Below are 20,411 nucleotides of genomic sequence, written 5' to 3'. Positions count from 1 at the left end.
GACCTCCTATTTTCCTCATCAAGTAACGATACGTTGTTATCGGCAAAGATTAACCGACGTTTCAATCGTTCAGTGAAACTAAAATATGATGAGAACAGAGGCAGCTACCAATAGCTCAGAGAACGCGACTGGTTCATCAAGAATTGTTCCTTCCAAGGCAGAAAGCATCGCATTGTGCACCGCATTTATTTTGATATTTGTATTTATTGTTGTAGGAAACTTGCTCACGATTGTTCTGTTTGCAGTAGACAGGAGCCTTCGTAAGAGAAGTTTGCTTCTAGTCATCAATATGGCGTTTGCTGACCTGATGTTAGGAACAGTGTCCCTACCGCTCTACATTTACATTGTTGGTTACAGTTTTGAACTTTGGAAAGGTGGTTGGTCGATGTCTTTGCCAATTTTCTACCCAATCGTTGATACCTTTTTATCGCAGGCGTCGTTAATTTCTGCAGCTTTCATATCTGGTGAGAGATTTTATGGCATTTACTGGCCGTTTAAATACCGAACACTATCAATGCGAGAATACCGTATTATTATTTTTACTGTGTGGGCACTGACTCTCGTCATCACCGCCCTCTTCAGTGCAACACATCTCTTGTTTTCATTTAAACGTTCTATGTATTATTGGATGCCATACGTCTTGATTGTAACATTCATCATATGTGGCTGTAACATCGGCATTTGGAGAAAGTTTCGACGCGGAAATATCGCTTCACAACAGCAAAACAGAGACTCGCGAAACAAACGCTTAACAAAGACCTTGCTATTTGTGTCTATTCTTGCTTTGCTTTCCTGGATCCCTTTAGTTATTTTGAACGGTTTAATTTTTGTGTATGATGTCTAAATACCGTGGAAATTTTATGACCTGGTGAACGTTATAAATTACTCCAATTCGTTTGTAAATCCAGTTGTGTACGCATTAAGAATACCTGAGTTTAGAGAACGCCTGGTTTTGTGCTGGTTAAGAAGACCAGCCACCGCCCCAAACATGGTAAATATTAAGAGAAGAAGTAACAAGACTCCGGCAACAGAGCTCAGAACTTTACGAACAGGCAACAGTCTCCTACAGCTGAAGTTTAAACAGGAAGTTCTGGATACAGAATTTTAGAAACTCTGAATTGATGATGTAGATTATACGCTCTTGAATTGTAAAGCCACAACTAAACTACAAGAAAATTTTAACTTGGTTCAGGACCATGTAACATATAAACTACTATTTAACAAATTTCCAACCAGTTTAAGGCAATAATGCATGACATGCTTAGTGGGCGATTTCTTAACCCATAATTATTCCGCTGAATAATTTTGCGGTTGGTCAAAATTACGTAGCTCTTATTACCCGCGCACGAGGTATGTATGGGAAAATCTTGACCTGAGATCGTGAGTACAGATCGAACGCAGTGAGGTCTGTACACACAACCGAGGTCAAGATTCTCCCATACAGGCTCACTAAGCACGGTTAATAAGATGTTCATTATATGGCACAAACAAGGACAATTTGATTCGTTTAATGTAACTGGTTTGTACTAACTGACATTTTGTTTGCCAACGACGATGAGCTCAATCTAATTCTGCCAAAGTCTGCTCGTCTTCTTTACTTTTTTTTTCTCATCAGGCGTTTTGGCTCTTCCAAAAATAAATATTGTTAGATGAAAATAATCAATGATTTTATTTTAGTTTGCATCTCTTTCACCGCAAAACATTACCGGTCTAGATGCCGGTTTAGATAGGAAAATCTACAATCATGGACAAACAAAGCCCTCCCTTAACACAAAACTTCCCATTCTTGCGCTTGCAAAACTTCCCGGCATTCTTTCGCTTGTTTCTCTCAGCTGCTGTGATGGCTGGAAGGTTTTACACACCTTATGACGTCAACGGTCCTAATTTGCATATTTTGACCGCACGCGGAATGTCGCACATTTTTGATTCGAATTAGCCGACTTCGAAACAGGAAAAAAAATTATTGCGCGCTTGTCCGAAGCCCAAAATCAAAAATTACCAAACAGAGAAACATAGACTTCAATATTTTAGGATAAAAAAAGTGGGGAAAATTTCATTTCATTCAAAAATTATCAAATATAGTTAAATTTGATTTAGAAACAAAACTTTTTTGTATGCTATACTGAAAAGCTATCCTCCTTGTGCATATTTTAATTGTATAATTTCTCAAGTAAGGAAAAGTTTACAGAGATCACATAAGTTTTAACATACAACTTATTTTTAAACAAGAAAAACTAAAGAGATCACATAAGGTTGTAACTCTTAATTTATGAAAAAAGATCTCTATCTAAACGAAAGAATACTTGCAAGAGGAACGCTGTTCCTCATACATGTTAAGATGAAAAATCTTATTTTAAAAACCATTTCTAATATATTTATATAACTTTATTTCTACTTGTGGTCAGCATATCACTAGTACATAGAATTAAAAGTATATTTTTAAACCTTATGCATGTCAGTTTCTTGTTTTGTTTTGTTTTTTTTTTTCGCATGCCGTCACCTTACAAATCAAAATCCCATTTCTTTAAATTTCCCGGGACATAAATTTCACTACCTAGCCAGTTTGGATCAGTCAAAGGATTGTTTTTCAATATCTAACTCGCATTCAAAGAAACTTTCGTTTATCATCTGAGTGGATCATATCTTACTTAATGGTACTTCACCAGACCTACTCACCTACCTCTCACAGCATTTTCGTACGCGCCATCATCATTCACCTGGCCTTCGACGAGTATCAAAAATAGAACGAACAATCCCACTTGTAATACCAACTGACTCCATCCATCATTCACCGATTTCCACCTGGATATCAATTCCTCCATCTGGCCACCTTAGAGCCTTTCTTCGAGTTTTTCTTCATATTCTAGCTTCAATCAAACCCTCCACACTTGCCTTTCTTCACTTCGTTCAACAATTCACTCGAAATGGCTGCCGCTGACCACTATTACTATAGGGTCTTACATTACGTCATACAGATCACGCAATGATGGCGTGATCTTGTGAAAAACTTTTTACGCCTCGCAAACCACTTAGCGACTTGCGAAAAAAACATTTTTTTTTCGTCAAAGTTTCGTTAGAATATTTGAAAGTAGTAAGACGAAGGAAACTACATTCCACACAAGGTATTTTTTGTTTATCCTTTTTTCCCACTAACAAGTTTTAAACTTCTTTCCTATTTATTTTTCGTAACACACATTCCCCCAAATTGTTATTTTGTTTTTTCGTCCCTTCCCCAGCTCCTTTTTATTATTCCATCGCTGATACAGCAGACTTTTCTAAGATCCATTCTCTCATACGCCCAGTTTTATTATCATTTTTTCCTTTTCATACATTTTTCTCTCATTATTCTTCCGTAATCTCCGTTGTCTCAGCGTTTCTTTTCTACAAGGACTCGGGACGAGGATGTCGGGCATTGACCTGGTACCAGGTTAGAAACATCCTCGCTCGGTTGTGCTTTGCCCCTGACGACTCACAACCGTTAGGAGCCTTGGTGCCGATGCATCCTTCTTTCCTTTGCCCGGCCGGATGGTTTCCATTTCTCTCCATCTCTATCAGTCTTGAACCTTTTGTCGATACTTCGTTTCCTCGACCTGTACTCCTCAATCCAACTCCTTTAATAAAAAATAATACAATTTGCTCATATTAATATGTACAGGAATTACATTATTGCCAATTTTAAACCTCTAGTGCGAAAAAAATTTTAATATTTCTATATTCCCCCTCTACAATATTTACTTTTGAAACCGGTCCCAGATCCCCAAGACAGACAACCAACTCCTTCCCCACCCTCAACCCCTTATCAATAAACTAACCATAAACAGGATTTTACCTTGCCCTCTTTTTCAATATATTCCCAGGCAAATATTATTACGTTTACTGCAACCTATATTTAAAGGGACACAGTCAGCTGGAGCACATGCGCATTAGATGTTATTTCACAGCTAATTTGCATATCACAGAGACGCGATCCATACTGTTTTTAGCCAAATATGATAAAAATAGCATCATAGAATGAGCAAAAGCACACTCAAAAACAGGCTATTCAGTAAACGATTGAAAATCAAGCAAAACACTGTGAAGATTAAAGCGGATGTCCTTTGATTTCAGGTTGAGATGAACTTTTTTGAAAGTGAGAAAACTAGTGTCCAGGTTAGCGCGGTCCCAAAGCTGACTGTGTCCCTTTAAGAACGAAAATTGAAATGAAAAATAGTTCCTTTCTATTTATATGCCCAAGCAAATATCATCACATTTCCTGCAACCACCATTTAAGAACGAAAATATAAATGACAATGTTTCCTTTCTATCTCTACCCTTTTCCATTCTACAATATTTTCCCTTTTAAACTATTTCCTGACCCCTAAACGAGGTAACCCGAACCCTAATATTTTTTCCCCCTTCAGATACCTTCTTTATTATTTTCCCACCCTCTTCGCACCATCCCACCCAACTTTTTAAGCTTATACTACATAGTCCCGAGAAGAATTTGTGCTTTAATGTCTTACAATTCCTTTAAATTTTAAACTTATCCGAAGGGAATTTTCTACGCAACCCTTTGGCCCTAAACTAACCCCAAAGAGGATTTTCTCTTAGCCCTTACCTGAAAATAACCCTAAGAAATCTATTTAGCCTTAACCTAACCCAAGATTTGTTTTTGTCCAAAATAAACGGAAAATTTTCCGACCAACCGTCAGACCTAAAACTAAATATGCGCCACACTTAAAAAAATGCGCCACACCTAAGAAAATGCGCCACACTTAGATAAATGCGCCTAACGTGGATAAATGCGCCACATTTAAGAAAATGCGGCACACTTGGAAAAATGCGCCACACTTAGATAAATGTGGCACGCTTGCAAAAATGCGCCACACTTAGGAAAATGCGGCATACTTGGAAAAATGCGCCACACTTAAAAAAATGCGGCACACATGGAAATATGCGCCACACTTAAGAAAATGCGCACACTTGGAAAAATGCGCCACACTTAAGAAAATGCGCCACACTTGGAAAAATGCGCCACACTTAAGAAAATGCGCCACACTTGGAAAAATGCGCCACATTTAAGAAAATGCGGCACACTTAAAAATATGAGCCACACTAAAAAAATATGCGGCACACTTGGAAAAATGCGCTTCATTTAAGAAAATGCGGCACACTTGAAAAAATGTGCCACGCTTAAGAAAATGCGGCACACTAAGAAAAATGCGCCACACTTAAGAAAATACCTGACATCAAGAAAATTTTTACCACGACCTTCAAGCAAAATTAACCCTTGGCTAGAATTTTCTTACCCTGCCTGTTAATGCCCTTTTACCTTTTGTACAGCTACAACAACTTAACCTCACATGGAACTAGATCACATCCCAACTTAACAGTTTTTTAACAACCGCATATGGCAACAATCAAGACAACATATTACTAATGAACGCCTGCAACTTTTCCACTCACTTAATGGAGACGTCTTCTACCCCATCCTAACCTGGTCCACCCACATTCAGCAACTTTTCTGGAAGAAACCAACAACAGACAATGACTCTTTCCAACTTACGTTATTTTTCATTGGCAATGGTTGTCCACCAGAATTAATAGCAAAATGGGTTCTGACCTCTCAACATTGGGCTTCACATTTCAAAGGAGAAAAGAGAGCGAGGCAAGTTGACCTCATTGTGCTAAACCTCACTTCTAAAGCCAACATCCGGTTCTATTTTAACATTCACCATCGTGAATGGCTATATCTGAATGGAGAAAAAAAGAGATTCAATCAACCAATAATAGTTTATAAATTTGTATACATGGAACAGTCTTGTTTACTGCAATCTGCATCAGTTATATTAAATTATGCACAACACTGGTAACTATGCTTTTTCATTATACTGATGGACAAGAACGATAATAATAACAACTAACTGACCAAATAAGCTGTCCCTCACTCACCCTCTCTAATTATTTTGACATAATATATGCCCACTACCCAGACTATAACACCCTATTTTACATATTCACACCTTTCATACACATCTAAAACAAACTTATAGAGCTAACCCCGTTAAATAAAAATAACCATAACACAACAATCACCATAATTACCCCTTAAATTGCTGTTTTCCATGTAGAAAAAAATTCTCCTACCCTTACCCTCATAGAGATTTATTACCCCACCCCAAGGGACCCATGCAAACCCCTAAAGTATTTCTACCATACCCTTCATCAAACTTTCAGCATTTAGTGCGCTATCTTTCACTTAATATTTCTTAATTCTGTAAATGTTTTGTTTTCTGTTAATTTATTTTTTATCATTATATTTTATTTATTTAGTTATTTTATTTTATCTAATTTTAATTGTTTTTATTTATTTATTTATTGTTTGTACTACCTTGTGGTTAACGTGGCTGCATTGCAACTTGTTGGTCCCTCCGCGTTAGTGCAGGATTTACCAACTAACCTTTACATCTTATTTTTGAATACTTTCCGCCTACATCCCCCCTCCCCCTAACCCCACCGACACACTTAACTTTAGAAATTAAACCAACCCTTGCAAACCCTGAAGTACCTTTCCACGAAACCACCAGAAGTCTTCCCCACCACCACTACTCAACTTCCCTTCCATATCAATAACTTAAACTTAAAGTACTGAACATTTTTACCCCCTTTCCTTGCTATTTCATTTGCTCATGGTTGCTTTGATTTAACATTTTTTCCCTCTAACTATTTCATTTCTTCACCATAATTGAGCTGGAGTGTGCTTTGTTGCAGAGGTCCCTCCCTCAATTTTACCACTAACCTAAACGCTAATCTTTTGTCTATTTTATTTACATCCATACACATTCCCACCCTTGCATACAATTGTTTTTCTTTTTACCCACTGATCACGAGATTTTTCTTCAGTGGAGTGGGAACCCACATTCTTGGGATTCCATATATCAACACCAAAGGAAGCCACGAAGGTTGCTAGTGAAACCACTGACCAATATACTTAATACAAAATGAAAGGATTACTTTCCTAACATAACTCAGATTTTATTACCATGCCACATTACCTTATACTAAGTATAATATAAGGTCGTGTTCTACTGGGATCAACCGTTTCGACTGGAACCGGTTTAATTTGGGTTGATACGGTTGACGTTTCTCAATAGATCACTTTTCTAACCATTTCCGGTTGAAACGCGGTAACTCCTGGGAACAGTCCTCACGTGAGCTACAATCACACGGCATAATCACGAAATGCTTTTTGAACTGTTTCAACCTGGTTTAAAGCCGGTTCAAAAAGCCTTGATCAACCAAAAACGGTTTTCCCCAAATAGAAGACGAAAAAACCCACCAGCCAGAAACGGTTGAACCCAATAGCACACGACCTAAATGTACTGTATATATTTTGCGTTTTTTTTCTTTTTTCGCTTGGCTAGAGACGCTAGGAGCGCGTTCCTAAGTCGCGAAAAGGACAATTACTAGCTTAAGAACAAGTTCAGCACACTGTGTATCATTGAAATTTCATTCCAAGTTTATCTTTAATGATTGGCGTATATTAAGGAAAAAGGTGACTACACGTCAATTGATGCCGTCAAACATTGTTATTTCGCCTTTGGGTATTAGCTGTTTCCTCGACAGGTTTGAAAATTAAAGGCATCGCACGATACAGCACTTACACCTTGCTTTCACATAACAAACGTTCTCAAAGTTGTAATTAATTATTACTCGGGCGTCCGTAGGAAAGCCTGAGTCATAAAATGCAAGCGATTTGGTCGCCAAAAGGGGTCATGGTCCCAGGCGTTCCATGCGTAGACCGTGGAAACTGGGGACGAGAAACGCGACACTGCTCGCTCTTTGTGACAGACTGCGGTGTTTTGCGAAGAACGTTTTAGCAAGAATCGCGCCTTATACGTTCATCTCACATACAGAGATGTCGATTGTTTTCGGAAAGGGTCGGTCCACGAATTTTATTGCTTGAAAGCGAGCCTGGTAAGCAAAGTTCACGCTCGAAATATTTTAGCTATAGCGCTGTTAATTTTCACTTCCACTACAAAACTCATAACCTCTATCGCTCGATTGGTCGATGCTACGAGGTCTTTTTTACAATCAACTTCCTGTTTAATGTTTGGGAAAATTAATTATACAGTTTTATTAAAGGGAACTATTTACACACGTTTGAGATAACCGTCAGTTCTTTACAAACTTTTCCGTAAAACCACCATGGAGTATATGAATAACAAGCTTACTCGTTCACTGTTTTAGGGGAATAAAATGAAGCAAAACATCCCAACCATCATTTGAAAAAAAAAACAGCAGATGTTTCTGTGTTGATCAACTTGTCAAATTTGAGGAACATGACATAAGCTTCGCGATGGATGACGCAACTTAGTCACGATTTATGGCAATCATTATAAAACTTTTCAGAAAAATATATTTTTTCCGCGTCTCTCAAACTAACACGGCCACTCTTTTGTTTTGTTTTATTTTTGTTACGAAAAAACAAAACAACCGATCTTAAGCGTTTTAAGCTTTTCATAACGACGTTTTACGCAAAAAAGTTAAAATGATGCAGTGGGGAAGTAAGTAAAGCTTTTATTTCATGGGCGCAATTTGAAGTCATGTACAGAAAAGCATCCTGCCGTTGTTGATTCTTTGTTCCTGTCACGTTTATCCGGCTGCGTTACAATCTACGCTCATTATTAGCAAGCGAAATAATACAATTGAAACAAGCGATCAAGCCCAACATGCACGAATTGAGGACCTATCTTGAAGTCCCTGTGTCGTTTTCTTTTGGCAGAAAGACCGTAGTGTCAACCTCATGTCCGTGTTGAAGCCGGTAAACACTGCAGTCATAACACGCTCGCAGACGTATTAAGTTGCACATGGGTGTCTATAAAGTCTTGACAAGTTGCGTCAGTGTAAAGTCAACTGAGACATGTCATGTGAAAGATTAGTCCACAATGATTGGTCTTAAAACGGTCAAAAACTACAACTTTGGTCATGATCTGTCACTCGCTCCTCTTTCTCATATATTGCGGTTTACAGAACTCCTATTTTTTCCATCAAGTAACGATACGTTATTATCGGCAAAGTTTAATCGACGTTTCAATCGTTCAGTGAAACTAAAATATGATGAGAACAGAAGCAGCGACCAATAGCTCAGAGAACGCGACTGGTTCATCAATATTTGTTCCTTCCAAGGCAGAAGGCATCGCATTGTGCGCCGCATTTATTTTGACATTTGTATTTATTGTTGTAGGAAACTTGCTCACCGTTGTTCTGTTTGCATTAGACAAGAGCCTTCGTAAGAGAAGTTTGCTCCTAGTCATCAATATGGCGTTTGCTGACCTGATGCTAGGAACTTTGGTTCCACCTATGTTCGTTTACGTTGTCGGGTTTGAATATCAGTTTTGGTCTGCCGGATTGCCGATGTATGTTTCAGCTTTGCGCCGGATCGTTTATACCTTTTTCTCGCAGGCCTCCTTAACTTCAGCAGCTTTCATATCTTGCGAGAGATTTTACGCCACTTATTGGCCACACAAGTATCGAAGACTGTCATTACGAGCATACCGCATTGTTATTTGTTTGATCTGGGTAGTTTCTCTGGTTTTTGGGGCCATCTTCCCTGCATTGAAGCTCTTTATTTCTAGCAAACACGCTATATATCCTTGGATGGTATACGCCCTGATTGTTATATTCATCATATGTGGTTGTAACATCGGCATTTGGAGAAAGTTTCAACATGGAGGGGTCGCAACACAGCAACCATGCAGAGCCTCGCAAAGCAAACGCTTAACAAAGACCTTGATGTTTGTATCTACTCTTGCTTTGCTGTCGTGGCTCCCTTTAATCATTTCGATCAGTCTAAAATTAGTCTATCACGTCCAGATACCTAGCCTTTGGTATTACCCGGTGGTAGTTTTGAATATATCGAGCTCCTTTGTGAATCCAGTTTTGTACGGGTTAAGGATTCCTGAGTTCACAGAAGCCCTGGTTTTGTGCTGCTCTAAGAGGTCAGCGGCGCCGATCATTACAGCAACTAAAAGACACAGGAAAATAAGAATAGAGCCCGGTCTACTACAACTGGCGTTTGAACAGGAAGTGATGGATACCAAACTGTAGTGAAACGAGACAATAGAACGTCTAGGTTGATACTGCAGGTTTTACTTTCTAATATTTCATAACAAAACATTGTTTTGAACATTGTTAATAAATCATGCTAATATTTGATTCTACGGTATGCGATCTTAAAAATATTGTGTATCGTCAGTGAACTCAACAATAGTTTGAATAAGTGAAACTTTGGATCTCAACTTTATTAGTACAGCATTAATGTACTCCCTATAAACACAGCACAAAATACAAGAGGTAATTAATTATCTTCATGCAATATCTTGTTACGATGATAGCTGCGAATTAAAATAAACCTCAAAATTAACAAGGATCCCTTAGAAAATTTTTGGGCTTGGCCAACGATTTTTTAATTCGCCTTAATACTAGGTGAACATAACTTTGTAGTTGATCAAAATATACAGTTAAGAAAGAGAATTAGCAGCAGCTATGAATATTATGATAAATAAGGACGAAAATATCAAAAGATGTGTGCCCGTTTCTACATCTGTAATAGGAACCGTATTCCTTGAAGAAGTGTACTGAGTTTTCTTTAAATATAATTTTGTAAAGGCCTGAGTTGAAGTTTGGTGACTAATTTATGACCGTTGAAGCATGTAACTCCCAGAAGAAATTCAGCGAAAAGAGAACTTCATGTTTTTGTCCACACTCGTCATGTGCGGACTTTTAAACTGTACTGATCATCCCGCTTCCGAAACCATTTCACTTTCTACAAAATCTCATGCAGCTTTCTAAGTAAGTTTTGTCCTTCGATTGAAAATAATGTACTTTTCTAACCATTTACGGTTGAAACGCGGTAACTCCTTGCAATAGTCCTCACGCGACCTACAATCATGCTTTTTAAACTGTTTCCCCCAGGTTTGAGGCCGGTTAAAAAAGCCTTGATCAAGCAAAGCAACAGAAAACGGTCTTCCCCCAATAGAACACGAAAAGACCCAACAGCCAGAAACGGTTGATCCCAATAGAACACGACCTAAATGTATTCTATATATATATATATATATATTTTTTTTTTTTTCGCTTGGCTAGTGAGGCTAAGAGAGTGTTGCTAGGTCGCTAAAAGGACAATTACTAGCTCAAGGACAAGTTCAGCGCACTGTGCAACATTGAATTTTCATTCCAAGTCCATTTGTTTTACCGAAACTGAAATTTAAGACAAAGAGAGCGCCAATGGTTATTTGATGGTCATTATTCAAATTTGTGGGCCATAAAATGGACAACGAAAACAGATGCCGCATCTCTATCACTTCATTAACACTGGGCCGCTAACAATGTGCACTCAATTGCCAATCTAACTCCAAGTGGCATGGTAAAACCAACTCCAAATCTCTAAGTTTACTTTCCCCGTCGGAAAGGCTTATAACCATAACTTATAAACTCGAGTTAATAGAGAATTAAGCTGTAAGGTATGGTTCCTCAATGGTAAATACTTCTCAGAAATTCAAGATCAAACAAGACATTGAGTTAATATGATTCTGTTCCTTATTCTTTTGTAAATTTAGAACGGCAAACATTTCCTTTTTAAACTAAAATGTTTAATTACGTGCGCCGCCAGAGACTAAATATCGAGGATTAGCTTGTGACAGATGGCAATTCACGAACGCAGCAAAATTAGGAAGCCACAGTAGGTCTGGTGGATATATCTGCTGTTTTCGCTTATAAATCGCTCTGCACATGTAAATCACTTTATACATGTATTTTGTAAAAAGAAAAATGTCGAAGACTCCTAATGTCAATGGATTGCTGAAGAACTCCATGAACTATAAAAAGTAATTATTCATGCAATATTCATATTCATTCATATTTATGACGTACCCCTTATGTCAATGGATTGCTGAAGAACTCTATAAACAATAAAAAGTTAATATCCATGCAAACCAAACAACTACATCTATTAAATTATCAATGACTTACCCAGCTGTTGATTAGGCTATTCTTCCTTCCTGTTTCACTCAAAGAATAATTGGCTGATAAACTAAAATAAAACGAGACATTTAACAATCACGTAACAGCAAAATACTCGAAAATGCAGATGAAAATTCACAATATCCCTAGAATTTAAGTAGGAACCTGTCTCAAAATACAGTTCTGTGATATTTCCGTGTAAAGTTAAACAAATATACTAGCGTTTTTCACGGTAGCCGGGCACTAATTTGTTGATTATTCTGTTTCGGACCAAGTTCATTGTGAATTTTAAATTCTTGCAAAAGAAATATGAAAGTCAGGATAATTTAGTACTCAGATATAATTGCTATTTTGATTGAGGACTTCCATTGCATTTTTTTGCAAAAATTTATTTCATAGTGAGTTTTAAAAGCAAATAGTTTCTAACCATTTGAAGAAATTCAAATTTAGTCTAGCAAGAACAGTGCATAAAAGCTGCGGACTTTTGATTGGTTAACCATTAATAATTCGCGTACATTAAGGAAAAAGTTGACAATATGCCACTTAGTGCCGACAGACGTTGTTACGTAAACGCCCACGGTTTTGCGCATGAGCTGTTTCCTCGTCACGAGACAACACTTCAGACCTTGCTTTCTGTCAAAACTAACCTTCTTAGACTATTTTTTATGGATAATTTTTTAAATTTTGAACATTTTAGCCTTAAATTTTGTTTAGAATGCTCGTGTAAACTTTCCAATGGATCTCCAATATGGTTGCAGTATCCTCATTATAATTTTGCATTGTACATATAGATCTGAATTGGAATTAGTGTTCAACAGAGCTTCAAGCTGCTCAAGCTATTGTTTTAACAAAGGATCGTTTCGCTTTCTCTTTGGTAACAGAGGAGACTTTTATTCCTACTCCAAGTTTCCTCAGCATAAATTTCCTCGATCGATCCATCGATGCTTCGCGATCTTTTTAATTATAAGCTGCCTGTTTAATCTTTGAAATAACTAATTCTATAATTTTATGGCCGCTAGCGTAAGCAATCCAAATTCCGAGTAACAAAAACAGTTTAAAAAGCTGATGTCACCTAAAATTAGCTTTTCACTAAATTTACTAGTTATTACAACGATGATTAGTAAATTTTAAAACGTGAAATGTCCATTCGTGTTGCCGCCTTAATTCGGTTTTTCTTTCAATCGCCTTGGGTCAAAAATTCCACTTAGCCGATAGTTATTTGCAGTGAGCGCAAAATAACAAGGAGATAAACATGTTAAAGATACGGACGAGTTCAACAAAATATATTAGCACGTTTAGCCAAGCAGGCTCAGTGACCCGTTAATAACTGTGCCTTAAAAAGTGCAAATACAAGATATAAGCTACAATATAAGCTTTTCTTAAGAGGAATTCGCCCGTCATTTCTAAGTTTATCTTTAATGATTGGCGTATATTAAGGAAAAAGGTGACTACATGTCAATTGATGCCGTCAAACATTGTTAACTCCTTCGGCTTTGGGTATTAGCTGTTTCCTCGACACGTTTGAAAATTGAAGGCATCCCACGACACAGTACTTACATCTTGCTTTCACATAACAAACGTTCTCAAAGTTGTAATTATTTTATTTTGTAATCTTTTTTTAATATTTTAGCGCTGTTAATTTTCACTTTCCCTACAAAACCCATACTTTTGTTCCAATTAAATTACCTTATAATTAGTTAAGTTAAAATTAACCTCTATCGATCGATCGGTCGACGCTGTGAATTCTGTTTTACAATCAACTTCCTGTTTAATGTTTGGGAAATTAATTATACAGATTTATTGAAGGGAACTATTTACACGCGTTTGAGATCACCCTCAGTTCTTTACAAACTTTTCGGTAAAACCACTATGGAGTGTATGAATAACAAGCTTACTCATTCACTGTTTTAAGGAAATGAAACGAAGCAAAACATCCAAACCATCATTTGAAACCTTTACTTAAAAGCAAGGGAAAAAAAAAACAGTACATGCTTCTGTGTTGATCACTGACTCATCAAATTTGAGGAACATGACATAAGCATCGCGACGGATGACGCAACTTAATCACGATTTATGGCAGTTATTGCAAAACTATTCTGAAAAATATTTTTCTTTCGCGTCTTTCAAACTAACACGGCCACTCTTTTGTTTTGTTTTAATTTTGGAACGAAAAAACAAAACAACCGATCTTAAGCGTTTTAAGCTTTTCATAATGAAGTTTGTCGCAAAAAAGTTAAAATGATGAAGTGGGGAAATAAGTAAGGCTTTTATTTCATGGGCGCAATTTGAAGTCATGTACAGAAAAGAACCCTGTCGTTGCTGATTCTTTGTTCCTGTCACGTTTATCTGGCTGCGTTACAATCTACCCTCATTATTAGCGACCCAAATAATACAATTCTAACAAGCGATCAATAATATTTGGAATAACTATCAAGCCCAACATGCACGAATTGAGGACCTATCTTGAAGTCCGTGTGTCGTTTTCTTTTCGCAAAAAGACCGCAGTGTCAACCTCATATCCGTGTTGAAGCCGGTAAACATTGCAGTCATAACACTCTCGCAGACGCATTAAGTTGCATATGGGTGTCTATAAAGTCTTGACAAGTTACGTCAGTGTAAAGTCAACTGAGACATGTCATGTGAAAGATTAGTCCACGATGATTAGTCTTAAAACGGTCAAAAAACTACAACTTTGGTCATGATCTGTCACTCGCTCCTCTTTCTCATATATTGCGGTTTACAGAACTCCTATTTTTCCCATCAAGTAACGATACGTTATTATCGGCAAAGTTTAATCGACGTTTCAATCGTTCAGTGAAACTAAAATATGATGAGAACAGAAGCAGCTACAAATAGTTCAGAGAATGCGACTGGTTCATCAATAATTGTTCCTTCCATGGCAGAAGGCATCGCATTGTGCGCCGCATTTATTTTGATATTTTTATTTATTGTTGGAGGAAACTTGCTCACCGTTGTTTTGTTTGCAGTAGACAGGAGACTTCGTAAGAGAAGTTTGCTTCTAGTCATCAATATGGCGTTTGCTGACCTGATGTTAGGAGTCTAGTCGCTACCTGTCTACATTTACACTGTTGGGAGCAGGTTTCAACTTTGGCTTCGCCGATGTCTTTGTCAATTTTCTACACGATCATTGATATGTTTTTCTCGAATTTGTCGTTAATTTCTGCAGCTTTCATATCTGGTGAGAGATTTTACGCCATTTACTGGCCGTTTAAACACCGAACACTGTCAATGCGAGCATACCGTATTGTTATTTTTACTGTGTGGGCACTGACTCTCGTCATCACCGCCCTCTTCAGTGCAACACATCTCTTGTTTTCATTCAAACGTTATGTGTATTATTGGACGCGATACGTCTTGATTATAACATTCATCATATGTGGCTGTAACATCGGCATTTGGAAAAAGTTTCGACGCGGAAATATCGCTTCACAGCAGCAAAACAGAGACTCGCGAAACAAACGCTTAACAAAAACCTTGCTATTTGTGTCTATTCTTGCTTTGCTGTGCTGGATACCTTTAGTTATTTTGAACGGTTTAATGTTTGTGTATGATGTCCAAATACCGTGGAAATTTTATTACCTGGTGAACGTTATAAATTACTCCAATTCGTTTGCAGATCCACTTGTGTACGCATTAAGAATACCTGAGTTTAGAAAAGCCTTGGTTTTGTGCTGTTTAAGAAAACCAGCGGCGCCAAACATGGTAAATGTTGATAGAAGAAGTGATAAGACTCCGGGGACAGAGCTCAGAACTTTACGAACAGACAACAGTCTCCTACAGCTGAAGTTTAATCAAGAAGTTCTGGATACCAAAGTTTAGAAACTCTAAGTTGATGTTGTAGATTAGACGCTCCTGAATTGTAACACGAAACATAAGTTCCGTGATCAGGGAAGCATTGTACATAAATTTGTTTACACGCATATTTTGTCTCTTAAGGTAATTCCATTGAAATAGCACTCGCAATAAATTTTCTTTCAAACTTTACTTGTTGGCTGCTCATTTGAAGAGCATTTAAATTTTGAAATACAAAAGGAGGGTCCCGGTATTCGTGTAGGAGCAGGAAGACCTTCGATAAACCCCATAATTCCTGAAATTGTCTCCTTTCAGAAACGTTTACATTTGAACCATCCACTTAATGCTTTTTGAGAGCAGAAAAAAAGGGAGAAAGTTTAGTGAGAAAAACATCAATGAATGTACTCCAGCAATTGTAAGGAGTAGTTTGATGGCGTTTCAATATGTTCCAAGCACGCAGTGTTCTTGAGAACAGATATTATCTTTTCCAAACAAGTAGTGGTATGGGCTAGTCCAGTATAGATTTGACAGGTATTGTGATGCAAATGAAAAGGTATTGTTATGGAAAGGAGTTCTATTGTTTTCTCGAGTTTGACGTATCCATGGTAACCAGAAGCCCCGCCCCCTTTGACGTCATTAATCTCGTTTCCGTGTTGACCGAGTAAAAAGCCTGGTTTCTAAAATAGAGCACACACATTGTAATCAGGATTTTAATACTAAACTTTGCTTTAAAACTAACACAGAGTCTGATATTTCATTTGTCAACTTTTATTGAATAATAACAACATGAACTCCGAAGGGAGAATCGATTACAATTTTAACTTTTTCTTCGCCTGCATGATTCTTTTCACAATCTTTTCAGTCACCATTTTGTTGCCGGGTAACCTCGTTATGGCCTTGATCATCTTTGTATCTGTGATGTCTCAGACTGTTTAAAGCAGAGTACACTTTACATAAATGAACACATCAATTGATGAAATAAAGTGGCACTTACATTGTATAATTGTTCATTTCAGTGATTGTAATTATATTTTTAGTACATCACCTCTTTGTTATAACAATAATTACATGCGAGGTTCAGAATATAAAGTGAAGTTATGAGGATTGATAAATTTCTCAAGAGATAGAAAGGTAAACTTGGAAACTTGAAACAAACCTTGTAAGTTGATTAGGTCCTAACCTACATGTACAAGTAGTCCCCCCAACTGCATTGATTAAAATGAAATGAATTATTTTGAGTCAAGTGGGACTTGCCAAAGAGTAATGGTTTAGTTGAGCTGACTCAAGTTATCATGGTAATTTGAACCAAGTAGTTCATTTTAGAGCAACTGGCTCGTCTTAACCAAATAATGGCTGACTTGTCCTCAGTCTTTCGTAAAATTATAGAATATTGTAGGATGCATATGAAGCTCCTTTTTCTCCATCATCTCCTACCTCTTGTAATTTTTTGATTCGAGCAACTCAACCATTTGAAGTACTTAATTCAAGTGATCCTAATAGGTCGTTGTATGCGACTGGTTCATTTGAGCCACACAGGGGTCAAAAATTGGAACAATAACTGCAGAGATTCTCTTGCACTTATTGGCCAATTTTCATTGTCAATAAGAGGACAGACACACAAAGTATGTAAATTTAAGAACAGTTCATAAAAACTTTGGACGTTTGATTGGTTAACCATTAATAATTGGCGTACATCAAGGAAAAAGTTGACAATATGCCACTTGGTGCCGTCAGACGTTGTTACGTCGCATGAGCTGTTTCCTCGTCACGATACAGCACTTACACCTTGCTTTCTGTCGAAATTAACCTTTTCAAACTATTTTTTATGCATAATTTATTAAATTTTAAACATTTTAGCCTTTTAAATTTTGTTTAAAATTTTCGTGTAAACTTTCCAATGGATCTCCAATATGGTTCCATTATACTCATTATAATTTTGCATTGTACATATAGATCTGAATTGGAATTAGTGTTCAACAGAGCTTCAAGCTGCTCAAGCTATTGTTTTAATAAAGGATCGTTTCGCTTTCTCTTTTGTAACTAGTAGAGCAGACTTTTATTCCTACTCCACGTTTCCTCAGCATAAATTTCCTCGATCGATCCATCGATGCTTCGCGATCTTTTTAATTATAAGCTGCCTGTTTAATCTTTGACATAACTAATTTTATAATTTTATGGCCACTAGCGTAAGCAACCCAAATTCCGAGTAACAAAAACAGTTTAAAAAGCTGATTTCACCTAAAATTAGCTTTTCACTAAATTTACTAGTTATTACAACGATAATGAGTAAATGTCAAAGATACGGACGAGTTCCACAAAATATATTAGCACGTTTAGCCAGGCAGGCTCAGTGACCCGTTAATAACTGTGCCTTAAAAAGTACAAATACAAGATATAAGCTACAATACAAGCCCTTCTTAAGAGGAATTCGTCCATCATTTCTAAGTTTATCTTTAACGATTGAGGTATATTAAGGAAAAAGGTGACTACACGTCAATTGATGCCGTCAAACATTGTTAGCTCCTTCGGCTTTGGGTATTAGCTGTTTCCTCGACAAGTTTGAAAATTGAAGGCATCGCACGATACAGCACTTACACCTTGCTTTCACATAACAAACGTTCTCAAAGTTGTAATTAATTATTACTCGGGCGTCCGTAGGAAAGCCTGAGTTATAAAATGCAAGCGGTTTGGTCGCCAAAAGGGGGTCATGGTCCCAGGCGTTCCATGCGTAGATCGTGGAAACTGGGGACGAGAAACGCGACACTACTCGCTTTTTGTGACAGACTGCGGTGTTTTGCGAAGAACGTTGTAGCAAGAATCGCGCCTTATACGTTCATCTCACATACAGAGATGTCGATCGTTTTCGGAAAGGGTCGGTCCACCAATTATATTGCTTGAAAGCCAGCCTGGTAAGCAAAGTTCACGCTCGAAATATTTTAGCTATAGCGCTGTTAATTTTCACTTTTACTACAAAACTCATAGCCTCTATCGCTCGATTGGTCGATGCTGCGAGGTCTTTTTTACAATCAACTTCCTGTTTAATGTTTGGGAAAATTAATTATACAGTTTTATTAAAGGGAACTATTTACACACGTTTGAGATAACCGTCAGTTCTTTACAAACTTTTCCGTAAAACCACCATGGAGTATATGAATAACAAGCTTACTCATTCACTGTTTTAGGGAAATAAAATGAAGCAAAACATCCCAACCATCATTTGAAAAAAAAAACAGCAGATGTTTCTGTGTTGATCAACTTGTCAAATTTGAGGAACATGACATAAGCTTCGCGATGGATGATGCAACTTAGTCACGATTTATGGCAATCATTATAAAACTTTTCAGAAAAAAATTTTTTTTCCGCGTCTCTCAAACTAACACGGCCACTCTTTTGTTATGTTTTATTTTTGTTACGAAAAAACAAAACAACCGATCTTAAGCGTTTTAAGCTTTTCATAACGACGTTTTTCGCAAAAAAGTTAAAATGATGCAGTGGGGAAATAAGTAAAGCTTTTATTTCATGGGCGCAATTTGAAGTCATGTACAGAAAAGAACCCTACCGTTGCTGATTCTTTGTTCCTGTCACGTTTATCCGACTGCGTTACAATCTACGCTCATTATTAGCAAGCGAAATAATACAATTGAAACAAGCGATCAATAAAATTTGGAATAACTATCAAGCCCAACATGCACGAATTGAGGACCTATCTTAAAGTCCCTGTAGCGTTTTCTTTTCGCAGAAAGACCGTAGTGTCAACCTCATGTCCGTGTTGAAGCCGGTAAACATTGCAGTCATAACACGCTCGCAGACGTATTAAGTTGCACATGGGTGTCTATAAAGTCTTGACAAGTTGCGTCAGTGTAAAGTCAACTGAGACATGTCATGTGAAAGATTAGTCCACAATGATTGGTCTTAAAACGGTCAAAAAACTACAACTTTGGTCATGATCTGTCACTCGCTCCTCTTTCTCATATATTGCGGTTTACAGAACTCCTATTTTTCCCATCAAGTAACGATACGTTATTATCGGCAAAGTTTAATCGACGTTTCAATCGTTCAGTGAAACTAAAATATGATGAGAACAGAAGCAGCTACGAATAGCTCAGAGAACGTCACTGGTTTATCAATAATTGTTCCTTCCATGGTAGAAGGCATCGCATTGTGCGCCGCATTTATTTTGACATTTGTATTTATTGTTGTAGGAAACTTGCTCACCGTTGTTTTGTTTGCAGTAGACAGGAGACTTCGTAAGAGAAGTTTGTTCCTAGTCATCAATATGGCGTTTGCTGACCTGATGCTAGGAACTTTGGTTCCACCTATGTTCGTTTACGTTGTCGGGTTTGAATATCAGTTTTGGTCTGCCGGATTGCCGATGCATTTTTCAGCTTTGCGCCGGATCGTTTATACCTTTTTCTCGCAGGCCTCCTTAACTTCAGCAGCTTTCATATCTTGCGAGAGATTTTACGCCACTTATTGGCCACACAAGTATCGAAGACTATCATTACGAGCATACCACATTGTTATTTGTTTGATCTGGGTAGTTTCTCTGGTTTTTGGCGCCATCTTCCCTGCATTGAAACTCTTTATTTCAAGCA

The 20,411-nt window shown here is 37.5% G+C and overlaps 1 protein-coding gene and 2 pseudogenes across 1 annotated transcript in view; 2 read left to right on the top strand and 1 right to left on the bottom strand.

The window, feature by feature from the left end:
* The window catches only part of LOC145461481 (uncharacterized), a 479,224-nt gene that overhangs the window by 134,371 nt on the left and 324,442 nt on the right, over nt 1-20,411 (bottom strand).
* On the top strand, nt 86-1,108 carry LOC145464303 (adenosine receptor A3-like; annotated as a pseudogene).
* On the top strand, nt 14,831-17,009 carry LOC145464293 (adenosine receptor A3-like; annotated as a pseudogene).

This window comes from Orbicella franksi, chromosome 1, assembly GCF_964199315.1.
Source record: "Orbicella franksi chromosome 1, jaOrbFran1.1, whole genome shotgun sequence".
In the NCBI taxonomy this organism is placed as follows: Eukaryota; Metazoa; Cnidaria; class Anthozoa; order Scleractinia; family Merulinidae; genus Orbicella; species Orbicella franksi.
The sequence above is the reverse complement of the archived record's forward strand: the minus strand, read 5'-3'. Positions and strand labels throughout refer to the sequence as shown.